Source organism: Manis javanica, chromosome 10, assembly GCF_040802235.1.
Source record: "Manis javanica isolate MJ-LG chromosome 10, MJ_LKY, whole genome shotgun sequence".
In the NCBI taxonomy this organism is placed as follows: domain Eukaryota; kingdom Metazoa; phylum Chordata; class Mammalia; order Pholidota; family Manidae; genus Manis; species Manis javanica.
In genome coordinates this window covers 21,386,201-21,404,881 of record NC_133165.1, presented here as the reverse complement: position 1 = coordinate 21,404,881, position 18,681 = coordinate 21,386,201, and the positions used below count along the sequence as shown (strand labels likewise).

The following is an 18,681-nucleotide window of genomic DNA, read 5'->3' as shown; positions in this document are numbered from 1 at the left end:
CTGACAGACCACAGATACTTACTTCTCACAGATCTTGGGGCTGAGAGGTCCAGAGCAAGGCACCTACAGATTCAGAGACTGGTGCGAACCCACCTGGTTTACAGGTGGCCGTGTCCTCACACGGCAAAGGGGTGAGGGAGCTCTATGGGTCTCTTCCACAAGAGCACTGATCCCATTAATGAGGACTCCACCCTCATGACCTAATCACCTCCCAAAGGCCCTGACTCCAAATACCATGACACTGGGGGTTAGGTTTCAATATGTGAATTTGGGGGTGGGGAGGACATTCACTCTATAGCACCCATTTAACATACACAATAAAAACTCGGAAAAACAAGTTTCTGCATAGAGATGTTCATTTATTTTCTCATCGATGATAAGGTCTTGTTTGCAGCTGTATCCCTGATATTAGGAATGTAACAGACACCAGTTAATATTTGATAAGTAAAAAAATAGTTTCTCATTAAATATTGTGGCATATTAAAGCTCTAACATGTCACAATTACTCAGACTGAACCGACTAAATGGAACTAGACTAGTTCTGATTCATACCATGGAGACAGAGCTAGTTGTTGTAAATTATTAGTGAATTCACATCTAGATAGGGTGATATTATTAGGATTGTTACTGACCTCAACAGGACTGTTTGCAGAGAAGTATTTTTCTATAGTTCTTCAGTTGCTGCTTCTTCCATGAAGAGTTTATATAGTTTAAAAAAAAATTCTCCCCAACATAGTTAAGAAATATGAATACTTATAAATATGAAAAGATTTAGCTGTGTACTATACTAATGATTACTTTAGTCTGAATATTAACATATCTCTGAAAAGTAACTTTATTATTACCAAAGATAATATATCTATAATTTGATAACCTTTATTAACAAAGCTGACTCTGGATTCAGGAAAATCCTTTCTCTATCAGGGTTAGAAATTCATACATTTAAAACTACAATATTTAATATCTCCATATGGGAAAATAGTAGAAAATATCCAACTTTGTAACCATTAAAAGAGTTTAATTATTCAGAAGATTTTTAACAGTGGAATTTATTTCACTGACAAGGAGATTATTAAAAGTTCTAATGGAATCATTCATTTGAAACAGACTTTCATCTTACAATTAATTTTCCAATTATCAAAGTGTTAATTTAAATGTTCATATATTTTTCATGTAATTAATAATGTAACTGAAATTCACAAAGTTCAATATCTAGTGTATGTGTCATTGTATGGCTTACTTTGTGATTGGACCAAGAATATACAGTTTAATATATATCTCAAGGAATACACTCCTCGAAGGAAAACCCATTAGGCTATCATCAGACTTCTCAACAGAAACCTTACAGGCCAGAAGGGAGTGGCATGATATCTTTAATACAATGAAGCAGAAGGGCCTTGAACCAAGAATACTATACCCAGCAAGGTTATCATTTAAATTTGAAGGAGGGATTAAACAATTTTCAGATACAGAAAAGTTAAGAGAATTTACCTCCCACAAACCACCTCTACAGTGTATTTTGGAGGGACTCCTATAGATGGAAGTATTCCTAAGGCTAAATAGATGTCACAAAGAGCACAGAATATGATTCATAACATACAAAGAATAGAGGAGGAAGAAAAAGGAGGGGAAAAAAAGAGAACCTTTAGGTTGTGTTTGTAATAGCACACGAAGTTAGTTAAATTAGACTGTTAGTAAGGGAATTACCCTTGAACATTCAGTAACCACAAATCTAAAGCTTGCAATGGCAATAAGTACATACCTGTTGATAACCACCCTAAATGTAAATGGACTGAATGCACCAATCAAAAGACATAGAATCACTAAATGGATTAAAAAATGAGACCCATCTATATGCTGCATACGAGAGACTCAGTTCAAACCCAAAGACATACACAAACTGAAAGTAAAGGGATGGAAAAAGATATTTCATGCAACTAACAGGGAGAAAAAAGCAGGAGTTGCTGTACTTGTATCAGACAAAATAGACTTCAAAACAAAGAAAGTCACAAGAGACAAATAAGGATATTACATAATGATAAAGGGAGCAGTCCAACAAGAAGATATAACCATTATAAATATCTATGCACCCAACACAGGAGCACCTATGTATGTGAAACAAATATTAACAGAATTAAAGGGGGAAATAGAATGCAAGGCATTCATTTTAGGAGACTTCAACACACCACTCACTCCAAAGGACAGATCAACCAGACAGAAAACAAGTAAATAGACAGAGGCCCTGAACAACACATTAGAACAGATGGACCTAATGGACATCTACAGAACTCTACACCCAAAAGCAAAAGGATACACATTCTTCTCAAGTGCACATGGAACATTTTCAAGAATATGTCATGTACTAGGCCACAAAAGAACCTCAGTAAATTCAAAAAGATTGAAATTCTCAGATCACAAAGGTATGAAACTAGAATTTACACAAAACAAAAAAGCCCACATACATATGGAAACTTAACAAAATGCTCCTAAATAATCAATGGATCAATGACCAAATAAAAACAGAGATCAAGCAATATATGGAGACAAATAACAAGAATAATTCAACAACACAAAATCTGTGGGATACAGTAAAGTCTGTGCTAAGAGGGAAGTATATTGCAACACAGGCATACCTCAGGAAAGAACAATCCCAAATGAACAGTCGAAACTCACAATTAATGAAACTAGAAGAGAAAGAACAAATGAGGCCCAAAGTCAGTAGAAGGAGGGACATAAAGATTAAAGCAGAAATAAATAAAATTCAGAGGAATAAAACAATAGAATCAATGAAAGTAGGAGCTGGTTCTTTGAGAAAATAAGCAAAATAGATAAACCCCAAGCCAGACTAATCAAGAAAAAAAAAGTCTGCACACATAAACAGAATCAGAAATGAGAAAGGAAAAATCACCAAGGACACCACAGAAATACAAAGAATTATGACAGAATACTATGAACAATTATATGGTAAAAAACTGGATAACATAGAAGAAATGGACAACTTTCCAGAAAAATACAACCTTTCAAAGCTGACCCAGGAAGAAACAGAAAATCCAAATAGACCAAATACCAGCAAAGAAATTGAATTAGTAATCAAAAAACTAACCAAGAATAAAACCCCCAGGCCAGATGGTTTCAATGCTAAATTTTATCAAACATTTACTGAAGACATAATACCCATCCTCCTTAAAGTTTTCCAAAAAGTAGAAGAGGAGGGAATATTCCCAAACTCATTCTATGAGGCCAACATCATTCTAATACCAAAACAAGGCAAAGACACCACACGCACACAAAAAAAATTACATACCAATATCCCTGATGAACATAGATGCAAAAATACTCAAGAAAATATTAGTAAAACGAATTCAAAAATACTTCAAAAAGATCATCCATCATGATCAAGTGGGATTCATCCAAGGGATGCAAGGATGGTACAACACTTGAAAATCTATCAACATCATCCACTATATCAACAAAAAGGACAAAAACATGATCGTCTCCATAGATGCTGAAAAAGCATTTGATAAAATTCAACATGCATTCATGATAAAAACTCTCAACAAAATGAGTATAGAGGGCAAGTAGCTCAACATAATAAAGGAACAGGCAACATTATACTTAACAGCTAGAAGCTGACAGCTTTTCCTTTAAAGATCAGGAAAAAGACAAGGATGCCCACTCTCCCCACTTTTATTCAACAAAGTACTGGAGGTCCTAGACATGGCAATCAGACAACACAAAGAAATAAAAGGCATCCAGATTGGCAAGGAAGAAGTCAAACTCTCCCTGCTTGCATATGACATGATATTGTACATAAAAAACCATAAAGAATCCACTCCAAAACTACTAGATCTAATATCTGAATTCAGCAAAGTTGCAGGATACAAAATTAATACACAGAAATCTGTTGCATTCCTATACACTAATAATAAACTAGCAGGAAGAGAAATCAGGAAAACAATTCCACTCACAGTTACATCAAAAAATACATAAAATACCTAGGAATAAACCTAACCAAGGGAGTGAAAGACCTATACCTTGAAAACAATGGGACACTCTTAAAAGAAATTAAAGAGGACACTAATAAATGGCAATTCATCCCATGCTCTTGGCTATGAAGAATTAATAATTGTCAAAATGGCCATCCTGCCCAAAGCAATTTACAGATTCAATGCAATCCCTATCGAAATACCTACAGCATTCTTCAATGAACTACAGCAAATACTTCTAAAATTCATATGAAACCACCAAAGACCTTGAATAGCCAAAGCAATCCTGGGAAGGAAGAATAAAGCAGGGGATATCTAGCTTCAAGCTCTACCACAAAGCCACAGTAATCAAGACAATTTGGTACTGGCACAAGAACAGACCCATAGACCAGTGGAACAGACTAGAGTCCAGATATAAACTGAAGCATATATGGTCAATTAATATATGATAAAGGAGCCATGGATATACAGTGGGGAAATGACAGCCTCAACAGCTGGTGTCAGCAAAACTGGACAGCTACATGTAAGAGAATGAAACTGGATTATTGTCTCACCCCCTACACAAAAGTAAACTCAAAATGGATCAAAGACCTGAATATAAGTCATGAAACCATAGAACTCTTAGAAAAAAATATAGGCAAAAATCTCTTGGACATAAACATGAGCAACTTCTTCATGAACATATCTCCCTGGGCAAGGGAAATATAAGCAAAAATGAACAAGTGGGACTATATCAAACTAAAAAGCTTCTGTACAGCAAAGGATACCATTGGTAGAACAAAAGACATCCTACAGTATGGGAGAATATGTTCATAAATGGCAGATCCGATAAAGGGTAGACATCCAAAATATATAAAGAGTTTACACACCTCAACAAACACAAAGCAAATAATCCAATTAAAAAAATGGGCATAGTATCTGAACAGACACTTCTCCAAAGAAGAAATTCAGATGGCCAACAGACACATGAAAAGATGCTCCACATCACTAATCATCAGGGAAATGCAAATTAAAGCCACAGTGAGATATCACCTCACATCAGTTAGAATGGCCAACATCCAAAAGACAAGCAACAACAAATGTTGGAAGGATATGGAGAAAGGGGCACCATCCTACACTTCTGGTGGGAATGTAAACTAGTTCAACCACTGCAGAAAGCAGTATGGATCTTCCTCAAAAAACTCAAAGTAGAAATACCATTTGACCCAGGAATTCCACTCTTAGGAATTTACCCTATGGATGCAGCAATCCAGTTTGAAAAAGACAGTTGCACTCCTATGTTTATCGCAGCACTATTTACAATAGCCAAGAATTGTAAGCAACCTAAGTGTCCATCAGTAGATGAATGGATAAAGATGTGGTTCATATACACAATGGAATATTATTCAGCCCTAAGAAAACAAATCCTACCATTTGCAACAACATGGATGGAGCTAGGGGGTATTATGCTAAGTGAAATAAGCCAGGCAGAGGAAGATGAGTACCAAATGATTTCACTCATCTGTGGAGTATAAGAACAAAGAGAAAAATGAAGAAACAAAACAGCAGCAGATTCACAGAACCTAAGAAAGGGACTGGGGAGGATGGGTGGGAAGGGAGGGATAAGGGGGAAAATGGGGAATTACAATTAGCACATATAATGTAGGGGGGTGGGGACATGAGGAAGGCAGAATATACAGAGAAGACAAGTAATGATTCTATAGTATCTTACTATGCTGATGGACAGTGACTGTAATGGGGTATGTGGGTGAGGACTTGATAATAGGGAGAGTCTAGTAACAATGTTGTTCAAGTAATTGTACATTAATGATATCAAAATAAAAATATATAAAAATAAAATAAAACTATTAAAAAAACAGTTTAGAAGGAAAAAAGAGGCTGTCATTTCCTCATTGTATATCCATAGCTCCTTTATCATATATTAATTGACCATATATGTTTTGGTTAATATCTGGACTCTCTGTTTTGTTCCACTGTTCTGTGGGTCTGTTCTTGTGCCAGTACCAAATTGTCTTAATTACTGTGGTTTTGTGGTAGAGCTTGAAGTTGGGAAGCGAGACACCCCCTGCTTTATTCTGCCTTCTCAGGATTGCTTTGATATTCAGAATCTTTTGTGGTTCCATATGAATTTTAGAACCATTTGTTCCAGTTCGTTGAAGAGTGGTGTTGGTATTTTGATAGGGATTGAACTGAATCTGTAGATTGCTTTAGGCAGGATGGCCATTTTGACAATATTAATTCTTCCTAGCCAAGAGCATGGGATGAATTTCCCTTTGTTAGTGTCCTCATTAATTTCTCTTAAGAGTTTCTTGTAGTTTTCAGGGTATAGGTCTTTCACTTCCTTGGTTAGGTATATTCCTAGGTATTTTATTCTTTTTTATGCAAGTGTGAATGGAATTGTTTTCCTGATTTCTCTTTCTGCTAGTTCATCATTAGGTTTTGGAATGCAACAGATTTTTTCAGATTAATTTTGTATCCTGCAACTTTACTGAATTCAGATATTAGATCTAGTAGTTTTGGAGTGGATTCCTTATGGTTTTTTATGTACAATATCATGTCATCTGCAAATACTGACAGTTCGACTTCTTCCTTACAAATCTGGGTGCCTTTTATTTCTTCCTTTTGTCTGATTGCCATGACTAGGACCTCCAGTACTAAGTTGAATAAAAGTGGGGAGAGTGGGCACTCCTGCCTTGTTCCCCATCTTAGATAAAAAGCTTTCAGTTTCTCACTGTTAAGTGTGATACTGGCTGTGTGTTTGTCATATATGGCCTTATTATGTTGAGGTACTTGCCGTCTATACTCATTTTGTTGAAACTTTTTATCATGAATGGATGTTGAATTTTATCAAATGCTTTTTCAGCATCTATGGAGATGATCATGTGGTTTTTGTCCTCCTTTTTGTTGATGTGGTGCATGTCATTGATGGATATTCAAATGTTGTACTTTCATTGCATCCCTCAGATTAATCCCACTTGATCATGGGGTATGATACTCTTGATGTATTTTTGAATTTGGTTTGCTAATATTTTGTTGAGTATTTTTACATCTATGTTCATCAGGGATATTGGTCTGTAATTTTCTTTTTTTGTGGATCTTTGCCCAGTTTTCATATTAGAGTGATGCTGGCTTCATACAATGAGTTTGAAAGTATTCCCTCCTCTTCTATTCTTTTCAAAAACTTTAAGGAGAATGGGTAGTATGTCTTCTCTAAATGTCTGATAAAATTCAGTGGTGAATCCATCTGGTCTGGGAATTTTGTTCTTGGGTAATTTTTTGATTACTGATTAAATTTCATTGCTGGTAATTGGTCTGTTTAGATTTTCTGTTTCTTCCTTGGTCTGTCTTGGAAGGTTTTATTTTTCTAGAAAGTAACCCATTTCTTCTAGATTATCCAGTTTGTTAACATATAGATTTTCATAGTATTCTCTTATAATTCTTTGTATTTCTATGGTGTCCCTCATGATTTTTCCTTTTGTCATTTCCGATTCTGTTTATGTGTGTAGATTCTCTTTTTCTCTTAATAAGTCTGGCTAGACATTTATCTATTTTATTTATTTTCTCAGAGAACCAGCTCTTGATTTCATTGATTTTTTTTTCTATTGTTTTATTCTTTTCAATTCTATTTATTTCTTCTCTCATCTTTATTATGTCCCTCCTTCTGCTGACTTTGGGCCTCATTTGTTCTTCTTCCAGTTTCAGTAATTGTGACTTTAGACTATTCATTTCAGATTGTTCTTCTTTTTTTAAATAGGTCTGGAGTGCTATGTACTTTCCTTGTAGAACAGCCTTCACTGCATCCCACAGAAGTTGGGGCATTGGGCTGTTGTTTTCATTTGTCTCCATATATTGCTTGATCTCTGTTTTAATTTGTTCATTGATCCATTGATTATTTAGGAGCATGTTGTTAAGCCTCCATGTGTTTGTGAGCCTCTTTTTTTTCTTTTTACAATCTGTTTCTAGTTTTATACTTTTGTGATCAGAGAAGTTGTTTGGTACAATTCCAATCTTTTTTAATTTACTGAGGCTCTTTTTGTGGCCTAGTATGTGGTCTATTCTGGAAAATGTTCCTTATGCAGTTGAGAAGAATGTGTATCCTGCTGCTTTTCATGTAGAGTCCTGTAGATGTCTGTTAGGTCCATCTGTTTTAGTGTGTTGTTCAGTGCCTCTGTGTCCTTACTTATTTTCTGTCTGGTGAATCTGTCCTTTGGAGTGAGTGGTGTATTGAAGTATCCTAAAATGAATGTATTGCATTCTATTTCCTCCTTTTATTCTGTTAGCATTTGTCTCACATATGTAGGTGCTCCTGTGTTGGGTGCATATATATTTATAATGGTTGTATCATCTTGTTGTACTGCCCCCTTTATCATTATGTAATGTCCTTCTTTGTCTCTTGTTACTTTCTGTGTTTTAAAGTCTATTTTGTCTGATACAAGTACTGCAACACCTGCTTTTTTCTCCCTATTGTTTGCATGAAGTATCTTTTTCCATCCCTTCACTTTTAGTCTGTGTATGTCTTTGGGTTTGAGATGAGTCTCTTGTAAGCAGCGTATAGATGGATCTTGCTTTTTCATCCATTCTCTTACTCTGTGTCTTTTGATTTGTGCATTCAGAAAATTTACATTTATGGTGATTATCGATAAATATGTACTTATTGCCACTGCAGGTTTTGGATTCATGGTTACCAAAGTTTCAAGGGTATCTTCTTTACTATCTGTCTAATTTTAACTCACTTATTATGCTATTATAAACACAGCCTGATGATTCTTTATTTCTCTCCCTTCTTATTCTTCCTCCTCCACTCTTTACATGTTAGGTGTTTTATTCTGTACTCTTTTGTGTTTCCCTTGACTGTTTTTGTGGATAGCTGATTTTATTTTTTGCCTTTAGTTAGTATTTGGTTGGTCTGCTTTGAGAATCCCCTCTAAAATTCTTATATAAGAGCCATGGACTGTGCCTTCAAATATAATTCTGTTATTAAAAATGACTTAGAAATGAAACTTTATTGAGGACATTTTTATGTCATATTTGAATGACAGGGTTTTTTAGTAGTGTTTCTAAATGTGAACTCCTTTTATATGGCCTAGTTTCCCTCATTCAAATCCCTAACTCATTTACTGAAGATGTAATTTGTGCAAAGCATTATGCCAGGTGTTAAATGACACTCCTTCCCTAATGTGAATCATTAACCTGGTGAAAGCTAAGTGCATCAGTATAATCTTGGAAGCTTTTATAAACACAGATTCCTAGGTCCCTATGCAGATATCCTGACTCAGAGGTAGGTGGGGAACATCTGAAATTTTTTAATCTCCCGAAGTGATTTTACTGCAGAAGCAGTTTTAAGAAAGATGCTGTAAATAAGTAAAAAATGTAGATGATATGGCTCTCTCTTTTAAGGGGCTCACACTCTAGTTATGAAACTGTACCACATACTGCTATCATTATATCATGGGAAAATTGTGGTAAATGCTGTTAAGAGAATTACAATTGAACCTCCATGATAGGACTTTTTCCTGATAGCCTAAAAGAATGTTCTATGACAGGGGTTCTCACTTTTGGGTCCATGAAGTACCAAGAGGTCCATGGATAGTAGGAGGTTGTTAGTCTTTATTTCCACTAAATTCTAACTGAAATTTGTAATTCTCTGCAATTATTAATGTAGGCCAAAATTAGCAATGTCTCAGATCACAATAGAGATCTTAAACTATTGTTTACTCTTACCACTACTTCAAAGTTTTCAGTAGTTACTGTTACATAATGTGCTACCAAAAAGCACAAATATATGTTGTGCATGTACAACTATACACAACTCTTTGGTTTCTTACTAATTACATGTGGCCTTTTTCTTAATTATTCTGAGGTGTCGTAAATGGTTAAGAATGTCTGATCTGATAGAATAGTGGACACAGAGAGGATTTTACCAATCATTTAATCCATCTTCTTCATTTTAAAATTGAAAAATGAAGTGTAGTGAACACTGTGGTTGACTTACCTCTCCCCTAATTAGTTTTTATAATTGACTTCAAATCAAGGGCAGAATTGGATTGTTTAAAGAAAATACCATCCCTCCTACCAGTGATTCTCCTGGAATGGGCTGCTGCAGGGGTGGAATGCCAAACTTTTCTGAGAAAATTCTATTTTTTTCCTTAAATAAGAGAGATAGGATACCATTCTTTGTCCTCCACTTAAGTGAGTATGAAGAAAAGTCCCCTTTTTTCGCTGATAGCCATCTTTCAATTGTGGTTGGAGCCATCCTTGTAACAAAAGGGATAAATCTAAGAGAAAAGAGGAAAAGAAGGAAGGTGATTTCTCAACAAACTGATTGATACTGACCCAACTCCACCTTTGCATTCCAGGTTACAAGTTAATGATATGTTCTCAATTGTTATTCTGTATTTTTAAGCCATTGTGAGCTGATTTAAAATTGTTCACAAAGTTGATTTAACATCAGTCCACCTATATTTTTAATTCAATATTAACACTACTGTGTGCCAGATACTTCCCTAAGCAATTTATTTATATTGAAACCTACATTCTTCACAAAACCCTATTATTGTCCCCATCTGTACAGATGAGGGAATCAAAGTGCAGAGCAGTTAAGTCACTTGCCCACAGTGGTCCCGTCAGTAGTGAATGGAACTGGGATCTGGAACCACCAGAAGACTGGAGATCCATATTGGGTGTGTAGCTCCCTGCCGCCCACCCATTTTCTATCTCCCCCAAATCTTACTGCTAGGTTCTATAAAACCATGGGATCTATTTATCTGTGTCTTGATTTTACTTATGCATGTAAGGCCCCTGAGAAAAGATGATAATTGAAAGTAAAAAAGAAAAACTCTTGCATTTGCTTAAAATGTGATGTGTTTTTACATAGTTACAATACCAACATTCTTACAGGAATTGCTGTTTTGTGACCGAGGAACACCTGAGTATGAAGTAAATTAGAAAACTGCATTCTGGGAAGTAAGGGGCTTCATTGGGTTAAGGTTTAATTTGGGGGTAATTTAGTAGCAAATAAGAGGGGAGAAAAAAATGTGTCAATATCAAGCAATGGCCACCTCCAAAATGGTGATGTGGTGGGTCCTAGAGGGAGTCAACATGGGTGAGTATACAAAAGGGTTCTGGGAACTGAGCTGTGGGAAAACAGAAAAGCAACTGGTGAGCCAGAGACAAGTCATTGGGTTTCAATTCAGGACAATTCTAGTTATGGTAGGCAATTCATGTGGCTTGATGTCATTGGCTTTACATGCAAACTAAAAACCACAGGTAGGACTCAGGTGTGCAATAGTCAATACTATGTAATCATTTAAAACCTGTGTTCTAAACTTGTTAAATCAAAACAGTTGCAAAGAGTATTGGCTAAAATAATAGATTTGTAGTTCTTCCCCTATACCGGTTCACACAATGGGTATCATAGAGGAAGAAACATTTGCATTTTAAAGAAATATCCATAATGGGTCTTCAAATCTGGCAAATTTCAAAATTACTGATTTTAGATTAATCAAATAAAAAAAAAGAGAGAGACAATGGTTATGACTATAAAATGGGGGATGCAATCAGTTCAGTGGAGATTTGAATATTCTTTTTAGGTTGGAAACATGTACAACCTTCATTCGTGAGATATTTACTGACTACACACTATATGCTAGCCATTAGTGCTGTATGTAAGTGGCAATTTATGATAAACATATTGTGATTTTTCTTCCCAGAAGTGTTTAGTCAACAGGAGAGATACATCAGTCAATAGGCAATTTTAATACACTTTGATAAATTCAATATCAGAGGTAGGTAGTTTTTTTATAATTTTACAGTAGCACGTAGAAGCTTATGACCTAATGTCAGGAAGCCATGCCTAAAGTGAGAATTGAAAGGCAAAGGAGGGGTATGTGCAGGATATGCAAAGACTGAAGTCTTCCATGGAGTAAAGCCCTATGTGAGGTGGTGGCAAAACAGGCAGAACAAGGCGGGAGAGTGACAGAGAAAACAGACAATGAAGGGTCTTCAGAAAATACACAGAGACACTGGAGAGATTCAAGCAAGGCATAATCAGGTCTGTATTTCAGAGAGTGACTTCAGAGTAGCGAATGAATTCCAGTAAGACCAAGTTTATACTCAAAGAGGTTAATTAAGAAACTGGAGAAGTAAATCAGGCTTTGATTATCATCACTTTGTATTAAATTTTTTTGGTATGTAATATGATCACAAACTTAGTGGCTTAAAACAACACATACCTGTTTCTGTGGATTAAACGTGGCTTCCCTGCCTTATGGTTTTTTATGGTTGCAAAGTATCAGCCAGGGCTGTCTTCTCACGTGGATACTATGGAAGGGTCAGCCTTCAGTTCCTTATGGTTGAACTAAGAGCTTTGGTGTTTGCTGACGCTCAGCCAGATGCTAACCCTCAGCTTCTAAAAGTTACTGGCAGTTCCTTGCCATGTGACATTGCTCAACATGGCTGGGCTGGTAGAGGCATCCTAAGATCTGTCCGTTGTACCTGAACTTAAAAAAGGTCATTAAGGATGAAAAGAAATGTGTAAGTTCAAGCTGTTGTCAGAGTGTCTTGAGTAAGCTTACATTTTTACATCAGTTACCATTACAATTGAGCAGTTCATGAACCTGCAGAACATTTCTTAAACATAAAAACAAAAGCATCTGACCCTTCGCTTTTTGAGTGATTATTTTCTGTATTAAGTGCAAGTGCTAGGACTATAAAATAATTATCTTCTATGCTGTGTAATGATAATAAACTAGATGTTTGCTCTGAGTAGAGGAAAAGACTTGGAAGGAAAATTCCCCTCCATGGACAGTGAGTTTAAAGACATTCTTTAATTACTAAGAAAAGATGCACCAAGAGTGCCACCCTTTCCCAGAAACACAGCAGGCATTAGTCACAGTCTTGGCACAGAAGCAGATGCTGGAGTCCTGGAACTTCACTTCCAAGTGGTTAAAACCAAGCATTTCATTTCAACATGTCACAGCTATTTGACATTTCAGGAAAGAGATTACCAATTAATTTAAGTAATTTTGCCAAAACCTTAGGAAATTTTTCTAAATTACTTCCACCTTGTAGCGTTGCCAATGTGTCTCCAAATTCTACTTGTCCTATATATGTCCCGAGTGTGTTATTATTCAGAGAGATCAAAAGCCTGTTCAAATCATTCGCAGAAATCCCATAAGCTCTAGCAGTATCCTGGGCAGTTAATAGGACTAAACTAGGAATCTTTCACTTAACTGCAGTGCTGAACGTTCACATTCTTGAATACTGATCTAATGACAGATTACAAAGTGTTCCTCAGTAGGCTTACAGATGAAGTATTATTTTTAACTGATTCCCCTTGAAATTGTTGGTATATAGGAAGGCAAGTGGTTGTTTCATTGGTATTGGTGCTGCTAGGTGATGCCAGTTGGATCTGAAATGCCTTCCTGATCACCAAGGTGTTACATCAGACATGCAAACTCAATCTGCCCCTAGTGAGCCACGACCCCAGTGGGTAAGTCCGAACTGGATACAGAATGTTGCCCACTGACGTGCCGGCGTCATATGGAACAGCTGTGGAGCAGCCTTGTGCTCACTCCCCTTCAGGGAGTTTTATTTTCTCCAGCTTGCTGCTCCTTCAGGCAGGACACATGGGCAAGGAAACCAAGTGACGCTTTGGAGTCTACAAGTGTAAGTTAGACTTTAGAAAAATAATACATGTAGGTAACAAAATAACTATGACAATGCTTGTATGGCTAATTGTAATACTAATAAGATAAACATAATTATGTAATAATGCTGCTAGTAGTAACAATAGCTAATATTTTGGTGGTTCATAGGGGCAAGTCAGAGTGTTGAAGTAGTTAATCACCCTAAGCTAATTTGAATTCCCCGTTTAGAAAAGAAACTAAACTTTGGGTCTATTTATATGTTTTATCCAAAATACCTCACTCATAAGTGCCAGAGGAAGATTCACACTTAGTTGTATCTTCCTCCAAGTTCTTTGAACTTCTTAAAGATATATACTATGGCCAATTTAATTGCAAGGATCTGAAAACTAAAACAATCTGAACAAACTGCTGGTTGAAATAAAAGGGAAATTTTTTAAGAAAAGTATGTTTAGGAATCAGTTTTTACCATACATATTTCAAAGCATATAATGCTGTAAAAAATATGGCATTTTTTCTGGAAATCATAATTAAAGGAGTTTAATTAAATATAATTAAAACAACCCATTCCTTAATGCTGATAAACAGATCTGGTGTTCTATAACTGTAACTTGGTTATTTATTTCTTCTATTTTTCTAAAGTGCATTATTTTCCTTTAAATGTTTGAGATGATGTATTTCACAGGGTTTAAAAATGTCTGGTCCATTGGGTTGGTTCCACCTTCTCTTCTTCATGTTCACCCCTCAGACAGCACACAAGCACTCTTTGTTATTCCCTGTAGCAAAAAATGCTTGCCTGTGAAATCATTACCTTCGGTTCTCAATAAAGTCTAAGGCTGTAGCACTCAGCTCATGATTTTTTCCCCCCTATCTTCTTAGCTTGAATTCTGGACACACAGTCTTGCCATTATAAATACTGCCTATAGGAAATAAGGAAGTAGAGCCACTTGTGTGCTTCACCAACTGATGTGCCAGATGACAGCCAACTGCATAGCATGCAGCCTGTAAAGCAAACAGAAACCACACTGAGGCTTCCATGCATGGAGAATTGTAAGCATAGGCTCACCGTTGCTTTTATTTGAAAGTGCCCAGTTTATTCTACATATTTTATATATCATGTGCTAACCAGGGAACTACAGAGGATGTGAGGAACAGGATAAAGAATATAGAGAAACTGTATGATGTGTGGGAGGTGGGGACAGGCTCGCTGTGAAATCATTGCCTCTTTTTCTACTCACTTTTTTTTTCATTGTCTCCCATTCCCACATACTGAGGACATGTTTCCCAACCAATGATAGTGTCTCAAGTTGGAAGTGAAGTCATGCCTAGTGCATTATCTACAACCGTGTCCTCAAAGCCTTTCTTTTTCTTTCCCTTTCTCTTCTTCATTCCTGGATAGTCTAATGGTCCAAGCACAGTTGAGAAAGCCTGTGCATTTCTCAATATCCATCATCATTTCAATACAGTCAGGGAAAGCAGAACAGAGCCTTGTGGGGAAAATAATTACACTATTTTTTAAGTTACTGTCTCTCAGCTCCAAACCTACTTTCTCCTCCTCTTTGCGATGGGGCTCCGCGAACTACTTTTCTTATATACAAACGGTTGCCCATCAAGCTTTGACAACGAGGGGAGCCAGAGGAGCCTGCTAAGTTGGAGGAGGAGGAAGAGGCTTGCTCTTTCCTGTTCTCTGCTGTTTTCTGTTAGGCTTCCAACTGCTGTGGTTCCTGCGGGCATCATGTCAGCAAGGCTTCATGTTGGAGTGGCAATTCCTCCCCACAGGGTGGCAGAGGAAGACTGGGAAGTGGAGACAGAAAAGGGGACATGCTCCTTTCCGTGTGTTCCCTGTATGCTTCCCCTGGGATTCCTCCCTGCCTTAGTGTCCTGGGAACATCAGCTCAGCAACACATCCTCCCCCTGCAGAGGCAGTTCCTTCCCATAGCAGCAAGTGAACCCCACTTTCGGTTCCTCCGGCACTCACAGCGCCAGCCGCACTGATGTGGGCACTGTAGACTGGCACTGGAAGTCTGGCTCCCAGCCCTACAGGACCCCTCTTACGAGCTCAGAGGTGCAGCACCAGCTAGCAACACTCCCTTGCCAGAGAGCTGTGGCACGCCAGATCCAGTCTTGCCAAAGGCCATGAGAAATATACCTGAATGACAAATTATCAGGCTCTCTCTGTGAACTCTATAAAGAACTTCAAGCTTTTGTAGAGTGTTTTCAGAGAGCGACTGGAAGATTAAGGTCATGGCTTTAAAGCTGAAGATTTAATTTTTCAGATGATGCTCTTGGTGGGCATTTTTGGACTCTCTTTTAGAGGCTGTTTATATCACTCTGTTCACTAATTTTAACTACTCTATTTTCCCTAAGAGCTTACACATCTTCGATATTGTAAGCTTGTAGAGAGTAGGAACCTTCTGTTATGTATTCTCAGTACATGGGCAGCGCTCAGTATGTCTGAATGCTTACAACAAAGGAATTGTTTGGCTTCGGCTGTAGTTTCTGATTTGTGGACAGCAGGTTGCCAGAAAGGCTCTACCTGCAGTGTTTGGAGACAGGGTTGTCCCAGAGAAATAGAATGGTAGCTTAATAGCGGCCTTAATTCAAAGTATCAGCAGGGAAGAAAATGTGAGTAGCAGCAAGAAATGGCAAATTGCAGCTTCTACAGGGCAAAGGTAAAAAAGAGCCAAACAAAACAAAAAACCCAAGAGACTCAAAAGAGTTATATTAAGATTATATCAGTAAAGATTTCTTAAAACAGCAGTCTCTGGGCCTGCCTATCAGCATCATTAATATCACAGACTAAGAATAGAAGCTGTGAAACTCTAGGAAGCTACCAAAAAGTGGAGAAACACTGAAGGGGTGAATCATACAACTAAAGCAAAGAAAAGCTGGGCCTTGAGGCTTTTTATTCTGCAGCAGCTTCACCCAGAGCAAGCTGCTCACTTTTCAAATGCCTTAAATCAAGCAGCAGGTGTCCACAGCCTCAAGGTAAGAAATATTAAGCAGACTTGAGGCATTGCGGAGGTGGAGCTGGAAGATTTGTCAGGTTGGTTCTCTGCCAATTTTGTTTCTTTTTACTTTCATATCCTAAAAACAGACAGGAATAAAATTCTGGTTCCATATCCCTGTGTTGTGGGTTTCACTGTCATCCTCCACATACAAAGAGGAACGCCCGTTGCTCCTATGACGCATGGACCAAGTTCCAGTCCAAATTCATTTAACTGTTTTAGAGATGTTTATATTCAAAACATTTACATATCTTTTCTCTTCCTGTTTCTTTTTTAAAAAATAGAAGTATAAGGTGGAGATTCATGATCAAGACAAAAAAGGCTACAGTCCACTTACTTTCTATTTACGTGTAATAAATCTTGAGATTAGCATTAGTTCTAGAGATGCTTCCAGAAGAAAATATCCTGGACTCGAGAATCATACGGTCAAAATCTCAGTACTGGGAGGGAACCTAAATGTGACCTAGGCAAAGAAACAGCAGATTTTTCCTGTGAAAGACAAGGTACTGAATATCTCAGGCTTTGTGCACCATACACTTTCTGTCATATTGCTCAACTCTGCCATTATGCCATGGAAGCAGTATCTGCAATATATAATGAGCATGGTTGTTTTCAATAAAATTTTATTTATACATACAGGCAGTAGGCTGGATTTAGCCCTTGGATCAAAGTTTGTGTCCCTTGATATAGGCTATCAAGCCATTTGGTGGAAGAAACTCCTCTAAGATGGAAGCAAAGTGGTCCTGAATATTTGGGCTCCATTTGATTACTCATCTGTTTATTTGTTGGGTATAATACTCCAACAGTTAAGGGCATAAATCTTAAATGTACAGCTTGATATATTTTTGCATATGCATATACCCCTGTGGACACCACCCAGATTGTGATACATTTTCAACAGCCTGCCAAGAAGGCTCTCCTGTCTCCCTGCTGAATCAGTTACCCATAGAAGTGACCCCATTCTTACTTTGTCAATATAAACTAATGCTGCCTATTCCTGAGTGTCACATAGATTGAATTGAGCAGATTACGGTATGTTATGTAAGCTTTCTGGTTGTTCAACTTTATGAGGAATTATTTATCATCTACAAAATTCTTGCTCCTCTGTTTGCAGACGACATGATATTGTACATTTAAAAAACCCTAAAGAATCCACTCCAAAACTACTAGATCTAATATCTGAATTCAGCAAAGTTGCGGGATACAAAATTAATACACAGAAATCTATACACTAACGATGAACTAGCAGAAAGAGAAATAAGGAAAACAATTCCATTTACAATTGCATCAAAAACAATAAAATACCTAGGAATAAACCTAACCAAGGAAGTGAAAGACCTATATTCTGAAAACTATAAGACACTCATGAGAGAAATTAAAGAAGATACCAATAAATGGAAACACATCCCGTCCTCATAGATAGGAAGACTTAATACTGTCAAAATGGCCATTCTGCCTAAAGCAATCTACAGATTCAGTGCAATCCCTATCAAAATACTAACAGCATTCTTCAGCGAACTAGAGCAAAAGTTACAAAATTCATATGGAACCACAAAAGACCCTGAAGAGCCAAAGTAATCCTGAAAAGGAAGAATAAAACTGGGGGGATTATGCTCCCCAACTTCTAGCTCTACTACAAAGCCACAGTAATCAAGACAATTTGGTACTGGCACAAGAACAGAACAATAGACCACTGGAACAGTCTAGAGAGCCCAGATATTAACCCGACCATATGTGGTCAATTAATATATGATAAAGGAGCCATGGATATACAATGGGGGAAATGACAGGCTATTCAACAGTTGCTGTTGGCAAAACTGGACAGGTATATGCAAGAGAATGAAACTGGATTCTTGTCTAACCCCATACACAAAAGTAAACTCAAATGGATCAAAGACCTGAATGTAAGTCATGAAAACATAAAACTCTTAGAAGAAAACGTAGGCAAAAATCTCTTGAATATAAACATGAGCAACTTTTTCCTGAATGCATCTCCTTGGGCAAGGGAAACAAAATAAAAAATGAACAAATGGGATGACAGCA

The 18,681-nt window shown here is 37.1% G+C and overlaps 1 long non-coding RNA gene across 1 annotated transcript; it reads right to left on the bottom strand.

Annotated features, from left to right (window-relative positions):
- Positions 1-338: 338 nt before the first annotated feature.
- Positions 339-18,038, bottom strand: LOC140843992 (uncharacterized). The gene is made up of 3 exons (XR_012122005.1): positions 14,442-18,038; positions 12,218-12,479; positions 339-10,261 (listed from the first exon to the last, which is right to left on the bottom strand). It is a non-coding gene; the product is annotated as an uncharacterized lncRNA (long non-coding RNA).
- Between the last annotated feature and the right edge of the window lie 643 nt (positions 18,039-18,681).